Below are 10,064 nucleotides of genomic sequence, written 5' to 3' on the forward strand. Positions count from 1 at the left end.
AGATGAGTAATGTAATGAGGAGTGAAATGAAAGGAGGGAGGGAGTGAAAATAAAATAAAATAAATAAAAAGGACTGGTGGTTGCCGGGGTGACCTCATCCTGTCTCCAGGGTCATTTCATTGAGGTGACCTTGACGGCCATCATTTGCTTTGCGGTTCAACGCTACACATTTGGTGTCTGATGAATGATAAGGGGTCTTAGTCATGATTTGTGCGCAGAACCTGTCATACTGATGGCAAGCCTCTCAAAGACCAGCTTTCATCGGGGGTTGCTGCCTGGAACTGCGTGTGTGTGTGTGGATGCGCACACAGAGAGACAAAGCGGTTTCCAGTGTAGAGCCAATTACCAAGTCACTTACACACACTCCCACTGAGAGAACAATGTGAGAGTCAGTAACGAGCACACAGCAGCCTCTTTCTGTCAGAACAGCGCTCAAGATAAGGGCACGGATTCGCATCCAGTGGACAAGCCCGGGGCACGGAAGACGCAGAATCACACGGTGCCATACGCACACAAAGATGCTGCCGGCACGCACGCTCGGAAGACAAATGAACTACCAAAATTAGCAAAGCAGCACAGAGGCTTATTTCTTTATGCAGTCTTTACCTCTGAGTTATATCTGTGTGTGTGTGCATGTGTTTGTCACTTGCATGGTCCAGTGGAGGGGGGAGGGGTGGAGACTTATGTCTGAGGTGACTGGGTACAGTGATAATGAAAACATTGCTGAGGTTGTGTAACTAGTATAGCGTTGGGCTAACACTCCATCACAGTGAGTCATTGGGCACAGCTGCAGCAGACCCCCAGCCACACACACACAAACTGGAGCACATGTTTCATGCGCAGATATGCTGGCGTACACAGGCACCAACATGTTAAGGCACACTGTGGTCTTAGTTACTTTTTACCATCTTTCCCTCACATACACACAAAGGCAGACACACACACCGAAAGCGCTCCCACTCCGTCATCTGGAACAGAATGGGGCCACACACAAGGCAATGCATCTGGTGGGGCCACAGCGGTTCTGTTGCTGCTGCTGCTGACACCACAGATGGAAGAGGCCTGGATACCTTACTTAGCACTCTTTAAATAAACACATTGTTAGAATATTACCAAGATTAACTTGGTTATCATAAACGGGAGATTTTTTTTTTCCAAGCAGAACATTTTTTTTAAATCTACATTGTATTTTTATAAGAAGACGATGTGGAGTTACACCGACTGCTGAAAGTTAAATGAGAATAATAGCAGTTGTGTGTGATGAATCTACACTTATATCAGCATTAACACTGGAAACAGGAGGAAACTGCTATCTATCGCTAGCAGCAACAAAATCTAACAAAATCCAAACCTATGGGGATCTTACGTATACATGTCCATGTGCAGGATTATTTATAGTTTCTGATCTGTGCTGCAAAATATTATAGCACAACTCTTTCCAATTTGATGATGTTTGGATACAATTCATGAGATAATATGTTAATAAGCAAACCGTCTCTTAACTGTAGCATCATTTTTGCCAAACTAGGAGCAGCATCGATCCTCTTTTCTATCTCTGTCCAGTGCGGTCAATACGATTTTTTTTTTTTTTTTTAAGCTTAACAGTGCTCATATTTTTCCTGGCTAAAATAATTCTTCCTCCCTCATCTTAAACCACATTTTCGTGCCCACATTAGTACAACCTCTGAATCGGAGTCCTATTCTCATTCCTCTCTTTCATCCCTTTCAGAGGAATCCTTATGTAATGTAAGAGCGTGGCATGCTGTCAATTTAATCGGGATGGGGTGACGTCTGCATGTCTAGTTACAGAGGAGGGGGGGGGGAGAGAAAGAGACGGAGAGGTGGAGTTAGGCAGAACTACGCAGTTGAACTTTTAATCCTCTTAGTGTCCTCAACTATCCATCTCTTCTTCATCTGTCTGCTATCTGTCTGCATCATACTATCTATCCACTTACTGTAGCCATCAGCCTGTTTCATGCAGTAGTAAATTGCCTTTGTGGTGGAGATAAATACATTTCGCATCTTTCTCGCTGTGAATTTTCTCTCGCACTCTTGCCTCATCAATTACTCAGACTTCCCCCCCATCCTCGCTGTACTCTCTGTACCAGTCCTTCTTTTCCTATCCTTTATCTGGCCCCTCTGTGTGCTGTTTCCTCTCTACCCTCTCCATCCCTCAGCCCCCCTGCAAGGTCATTCCCAAGGACAGCCTACTCCCAGCATCCCCCGCCTGATTGGCCGATAGGCATTAAAGGGCCGGTTCCCCTGTGTAGCACATGGCTCGACTCCAGCTCTGCTACAATACTGTCATCATTTCCATCACTCCTGAGGCTGCTTACTGTACTTGCTACACACACACACACACACTCACACACACATATATACACACTCACTGGCTCACATGTATCCAGTCCAAAGACACAGCTAGCACAGGATGCTCACAATAAATCTTACATGCTCATGTCCATAGGCTATCCTGTTTCATAAATCTCGTAGGGGACCGCTTGCCTCCTCGACCCCTCATGACAGGTGACTTGTCAGATTGGTGAAAGATGCTCGCCTGCAAATACGCCAATGCACGCGAATAATGAAAAGGACACGTGATCCGTGCCTACAGATAGCCCGCCCTGTCTGAACTAAGCAAACCTTTGCCTTCATAATAAGTAAGCGTGACACACTACAAGCTCAGCAGACCCTAAAATACAAAGCAAACAGCTACAAAGCAGCTTTGGCAGATAGATAGTTAGCAAAATGACCTCCACGGAGAATAACTTTCGCCAAATGCGCCGTCTGGGATGGAAAGCGGATTTAAAGGTGGTTGATAAAACATCAAAAGAGAACCGTTCTGATAAATTCCTGAAAATGAGCGCACCACTTAATAGGTTTTAAATTCCAGATGAACAGCTCGTATGCTAATCTGTTGCATTATCAGAGTACTCAGAAGTCATTTTCCCTCATGGTACGTCATTTACAAAGCGGTTTGACATTGAGGCATTAGATACAAATGACTGCGCTTTGTTAAGTACCTAAAGAATTTTATCTCAGTATATTTATATAACAACTTAGCCAACCGTAGAAATCAAAGTACCTCTGAGTAGTCGATTCGCTGATTTGAGCAACTAATGATGGATTCAACCTTGAGTTTCAGCCGATGTGGACGACTTGTTTGACATTTTGCTAGTCTTTAACTCACGCTTTTGTATCGCTGGAGTAGCTAAAGAATCTAATTCATGCCAGTAGTCTGAAAATTTGTGAAATACTCTTATTTGCTCTCTAGCAGCGAGTGAGTTTAGATGCCCAATACTGCTTTATAACGTCGCTAACAATACAAAGCTGCAGCAACGAGCGTATTTTAGCGCGAAGGGAGGAAACAGAGCGCTAGCATGGATCTGTTTGAACAAAGTCACCAAGTTTGAAGACCAGCACCTCTTAATGGTGGCTTAAAAACACGATTCAAAATCTTAAATCCTTTCAAAAGACAAACTTGTGGTTTTACGGAAACATCTTCCAGTTTGGTCACAACTGTAAGATTGTTAGCGATCCAGCAGGACCTCTGGAAAGGTAAATACTCCAGCACATAGCGTTAATTTATAGGATTTTGACACAGTTTTGTATTTACACATGCATATGAGCTTTAACAGTTCTGTAAAGCAGATTTTTATTATTATCTCTAAACAGAGTCAGTCTCCTCTTACAAGTTTTTGCGCAAAGCTAGCTGTACCTTCAAACACAAACATGACAATCGCATCAATCTCAGTATCGTTCATGTTGGTGACATCATGATTATACAGAGCATTTTAAAATATAACCAGAGTTTTGTTAAGAAAAAAATATATAAAATAGGAAAACAAATTGCCAAATTTCTTTTAAAGAACTTGCATCATACATCTGACCAAGCAAAACATTTCAGCTACTGAGAACATACATGTAATAAATGAACATTATTGTGAATAATCTAGAGAATTGCTCAAATGTTAACTTCCTGGCGGAGAAGTCTTAATAAGAAATTAAAGCCTTGTAATTTTCTTTGTTTCTGAAATCACCTGTGAATATTATGTATTTTAACTTTAGGAATAAACTAAGAAATTACCTGCTCAGGTAGAAAATTTGTTCTATAAACTTTCTTTCATCAGAGAGAGACCTGAGAAAAAGACATAAAAGTCAGACAACTACAGACAGTTGTTGTATTGCTAAGATTTGAATGAACGAATAGATGTGAAGCAGTTTTAACAACAGAACTTTACACAGATGGATCATTTTTCCTGATCAGTGAGGAAGTTCATCCAACTTTGTGATGTGGTAACGACAAAATCATTAGAGAAAAAGCATAATGCATTATCACATAAACGGTATTTTTTAGCAGCTTCATAGTAGAAAATATGTTTGTAGTCAAGTACTATGGAACTTCATGGTTGAGGGAAAAAAAAATCTGACTATCATTAATCTAATTTAAAAAGCCAGGTTTGTTTTTTAAACTTTAAATCAAATGTTGAACATGGATCTTGAATGACAGTCTGGTGTCAAGCCAAATTTCTAGGAATTTGTAGGACTCAGAAAGAGTGGTATTGAAACAAATTTTAATGGCCGGATATGAGTATATTAGCGGTTATGGGCTTAATGGAACTTTGAGTGTGTTTTAAGTGCATACTGAGAATAAATACTCAGTCGTAGGCAGTTACATAAAATGGAAAAACAAGTGGTTGGATGTTTGCTTCTAATGGCCTTGCAAACTGACAGACTTCATTAAATGCTTTCTGTTTTCAATCACAATCCTTTTAGCCTTTACTTAGTATGTATATAAGATGTTTTACTGAAACCACTGACTCTCAAACACATGAACCAAAACCACACGTGAAAGCAATACATGTTGTAATCAATTCAGTCCAATATTGAAAGTATGAAAACATACTTGAAAGAGTGGAGATCAACTGTTACATTAGAAGCAGGCTTTTCCTGGTTATTTGATCGCTGTTTGCAGAAATGACTCACTTGTGAGTTGAATTCTCTTCCTAAGGTGTATGTATCGTGACAAGGTAAACGAAAAAAAAAAGAAACCATGGTGGCGAAGGTAGAGAGGGATAGGGCTTTGCTGCAGTGGCTGTGGTGCTGAAAGGACAGCTACTGGAAGAGGAGGAGGAGGAGGAGGAGGAGGAGGAGGATGAGGGGTCAGGGAGGACAGAGAGAGGAAACGCATTAGAACCAGATGTACAGATAGAGTGAGAGAGGAGGTGCTTTACCGGACATGTGGCGAGCTAAAGCCATGTGTGCATTTGGTTTCATTATAACATGAATAGAAAAAACAAGTCTGCTATATTGCAAACACATGATGGTTTTAACGTACACACACACGTGACTGACAAAGTTCTGAATGTACCAAAAGTACTCTTTGCGATTTTATTTCTCGACACTGACCTGCCCCGTCCTGCTCTAACATTTTAATCGTGTGCTCTCTCAGATAATCTGACATGTCACAACAGGAGAGGCACAGGTGTTATTAATAACATGATAAATGGCTGCATTAGGTGTCCCCGGCTCTTGCATTGTGCTTGACGGCAGGAACAACAGGAACGCTGAAATGGTGTTAATCAGTAATGCTATTACCAACACCCGCGGTCCTCCTGGCAAATTAAAACGTCAGCTGGGAAAAATGTCTATTTGGATTTATATTGCTGTAAAATACGGAGGTCACGAGTCTCTTAATGTGATGCTACAAAGACACCCAGAAGTCTTTTGTAGCTTGAATGTTATTAATTCAGTTAGCTTCTACAATTAGATTTTCTGTAAATTTAATTCTCTAACAAGCACTAAAGGCCTAATTGCGGCTTCTAATTCAATTCTACACTTCAAGGAATGCAATTCTGTGGGTTAAACACTGGATTCTTACAGACTCTGGACACCTTTGGTGATTTCAACTATTTTGTCCTTCATGAACATTTCCCTTCCTCTCAGGTTGTTGCACCTCTTAGGGTGAGGAGGAGGATCTTATTTAGTCTTTCTTTATTTGTTTATACAGTCACAGCATTGGTCCCAACCTCCTTTTAGGGGGACAAAATAAAAAATAAATTGAACTTTAGCGGGAAGACTTGATTTAAGGTTCAGAGTCAGGATTAGGCAAGTAGCAGGTCTGGTTAGGGTTTGGTTCTGTTTCCAGGACATTAATATGATGGAAACATGACTGTGTGTGTGTGTTCCCCTTCTGTTTTTCTTGCATTACTTATTCAGTTTATGACTACAGCCGCTGCCCTTCCTCCCCAGCGTCATTCCTGTGTCCTGTGACAGTTCTGTGTCACTTTTTCCACAATAAATCCCACAGGAATTTTCCACCACCCACCTGTCTCTCTTCTACTTCATCTATGTCTCATTTCTTGCCCTCTTACCCCCCCTCCTTCCTTTCCCTTCTCACGCTTCAATACTGTCATCCCGCTTAAGCCCATCTGCCTTTCTATCATCTCTCCCCCTGCCATCTTAGCCCTCTCCTCTTTTTGTTCCTGCCTCTCGTTCTCTCTCCCCCTCCTCCCCCTCCGTCTCTCTGTCTCTGCCTCTTTTCCTCCCTTCTGTCTGTTCTGGACACTGTGAGTGGAACACAGATTATGTCAGACATTTATAAAACCGGATTAGCTGAGATCACCTTCACACATGCACATATACCACGCACAGACAAATACAGATGACTCCTTACAACCACACACAACTCCTAATTTTAGCTCACCAATGATACGCTAAATATGTGGACACCCCTATTTATGTACTATCGAGTGAATAGTTTAGTTTTTCCAATATGCTATCGACACAGGAAATGTCCATACGGAACAGATGCTTTTGTGTCAGTTACACGTGGGAACCCTGACTCCAACCCATCAGCATCAGTACCTGACCTCACTGGTGCTGCTGAGGCTGAATGGGAGCAAATTCCTGCTGCCAAATCTTGTGGAAAGCCTTCCAAGAAGAGTAGAGGCTTTTATAGACGCATATTAATTAACACGGTTTTAAAATAGCACGTTCAGGAATAGCATCCTATACGAAGGCAATGTGTCCACATACTGTTTGCCATATAGATATATCTAGATATATATGCTGCGTGCATGCACGTACTTTTTCTGTCTTATCCACACATATTTTCCTCCATACGCATGCCTGTGAGACTTAAATCCCATGACACACAATATTTATATGCAGCCCTGACTCATACAGAACACCTTGACTCTGTACTTTCCAAAAATCACTGACTATGTATCCTATCTCACATGCACAGGGCACTTGGTCCGTCTTGGCTGAGTCCCGTGTGCTTGGCTACTCCGCCAACCCCACAAATCAGCTCCATGTAAATGAGTATGACACAGAACAGTCAACGAGAGCAGCATCCACAGAGACACAAGGAGTTCTAATAACTATAAGTTCCAGCTTTCTCTCTCTGTCATCTCTCTCCTTCTTTTTTCCCCTTCTCCCTTCTAATCTTCCCTTCCTGCATCCCCCCTTACACATCCCTCAATTTCTGACTCAGCAGAGCAAGTCAGAGACAAGGTCATCTGACTGCAGTTGCTGTGGAGCACGAGAATTGGGGGGAGTTTTCCCTCCCCTCCTTTCTTGTACTGCAAGCGTTGGGTGATGGGAACCAGGAAGAAGGGAGAAACGTGAAGGCGTGACAGAGGTTATGAAAGGGTACTGCTGGCAGCCATTTTGGTTGAAACGAGATTGAAAAGAACTTTATTAGCAGCACCATGTTGACAAAGTCACCCTCATAGACAACACTGCATGCTTCGGGATCAAATTATTAATGCTCACTGTCTGTTGCCTGTACACTGTACATATCTAAACACTTACACGGTGCAAGGATATTATAAAGATAATCAAATTACATTAAAGAAATACGTCTGTGACAAGAAGAGTCATACTGTAGACATTAGTGAAGGAAAATAATAGAAACAGATGCCTTGTAATTTATAATATGAGCGTGACTTTTTTTAATGCCACAGCCTTACACTGACCATCATATTTAATTAGGATCTCTTACAGTCTCAGAAAACACTGATTATCCTAAGCTTTAGGTTTTAATTGCTTTACTGCTGTCTTTTAAAATCTTTGTATAAATTTGGAAATAAAGCTGCCAAGAAATCCTTACAATGTCATGATACCAAACTGCTTTCAGTTTAGGAAGATAATATATTTTTAAGTTGTATATTCTGATTTGTACCTGGGTTATTTATTTATTTTTTACCACGAGGCTTTCTTTCTGTCATTACCACAATGACAGATTAAAAGAGTCGAAGCTAATGTTACATCCTTTCCTTCCTGGAATGCAGGCCGTCAACATTGGACCGCCACGGTTCTTTGGTCATAAATGATGCATTTTGCTGTGTAAATATTCATATTCGTGTTACATTTCATAGCTCCAGCAGTGATTTTTTAGCGCTAGCATTCTACAGGCAGAACGGTGCGTGCCAAAAGATCAACAACTAACATTTGGGCAAGTTCTTTCTTTGAAACCAGACCGGGTGTTAAACACTAATGTTAAGACGCTATCAACATATATTTTACTTTTACAACTTGTTAGTGTTGTATGGGTGGGATTTACCTCAGTGTCAAGAGAATGTGTACTTGGAAAAGGCACTCTTTCCATCTGGGTGGTTCAAGCAGGTTGCAAAAACAGCAAACAAACAGTATGATTACTCACTGCCTAATTCTATTTGTGGTATTAGTTAGTCATCTCCCCATATTCAGATGGCTTAAATAAACTAACTACAGCAAAAGAGCATTTTTTGAAGAGTGTGACAGCTGCACTGCTTTCCAACCCTGAGCTAACCCCACTCTGATGGTCTGGAGTGTCTTGGTGCTACACGGCCAGTGCCTGGATCCACAGCAAGGCGGGCAGTGAGGCATAACAACAATCTGCTGCAGGGAGGGCAGGCGTGACTCTCAGCTTTCCCTTGCAAATCAGGCATTGCAGTGCATGAATGCATGCATGTGTGCGCATATGCAAGTAAATGCCTCGCGTGTGCTCTCACTGCAGCATGGTAAGTGAAAAGCACAGAGCAAAGAAATGTGACTAAAGGCCTGCAACAGCAACTGACTGCTGCATATGGGCCAGCTCCCTCGCTCTTGCACGTCCTCTGTCTGTGCACGCTCTGGCATTGATGTGGAGCAGCAGACAATCTGTCCATCATCCTGGTTTTCATATTTAGTTGTTTTGCTACTTAGCATTTGTCTCTCTTTGTTTTTGTAACTTCCATTTCACTATCTTTCTGCCTGTCCGGTTTTTAAAGAATGCAGTCTGATTTTTTTAAACTAGCTCTGTCACAGTGCGGGTACCTGCAGCACCTATCAATCCCATATTTCAATGGTTAAAAACATTTTTTTTTTTTACAACAGTCCTATTAAATGTAAGTTACAAAGACCCTTGAGCTTGATAAACTAATTACAGTACTGAAATAAGCCTGGTCTGATTTCTTTTTTTCCCCCACTTCCACTAAAGTGTTCCTAATTTCACCTTTGTCACTCCGTCTCTCCACACCAGCTTAGGTGCTCACTCTGCATTGTCACACTCATATACTTGGGCTGCCCACCATGTCCCTGACCTGTAACTCTGGCTTCACCCTTATTCTTTCTACCTGCAAACCTCTTCTTTCCTCCCCCCCACCCCCACACACATACACATATGGATATACTGCTGTCTCCTCTGTCTGCTGCACCCTACTACTGAGGTGACACAGCCTATGGAGCTGCACGACATGCTCATGATGGGACCAACACGACCGATGAGACATCCAGGGGTGCTTATCACATGCAATAGCCTAATGCACACAAACCTACTATTTTATGTTACATAAATACATTACATGAAGAACAAACACAATCACGACAACTAGGATCTAACCTTGTGCGTCCATTTATACAAAATTTCAGCCTAGAGACTCGCGATGCTGCTGGCTGAAAGCCTCGGAATTCTGCAGTAAAGCAGGAGGGGCAAAATGGGTTTCTATTGGCTCGCTGGTGGACCGAGATGAAACCAACTGGTCAGCGATCCCAATGCCGATGAGACGCTCCGAATTATGATTGGCCGCGCGTGTTGG

This window comes from Stegastes partitus, unplaced genomic scaffold, assembly GCF_000690725.1.
Source record: "Stegastes partitus isolate 25-593 unplaced genomic scaffold, Stegastes_partitus-1.0.2 Scaffold1486, whole genome shotgun sequence".
Taxonomy (NCBI): domain Eukaryota; kingdom Metazoa; phylum Chordata; class Actinopteri; family Pomacentridae; genus Stegastes; species Stegastes partitus.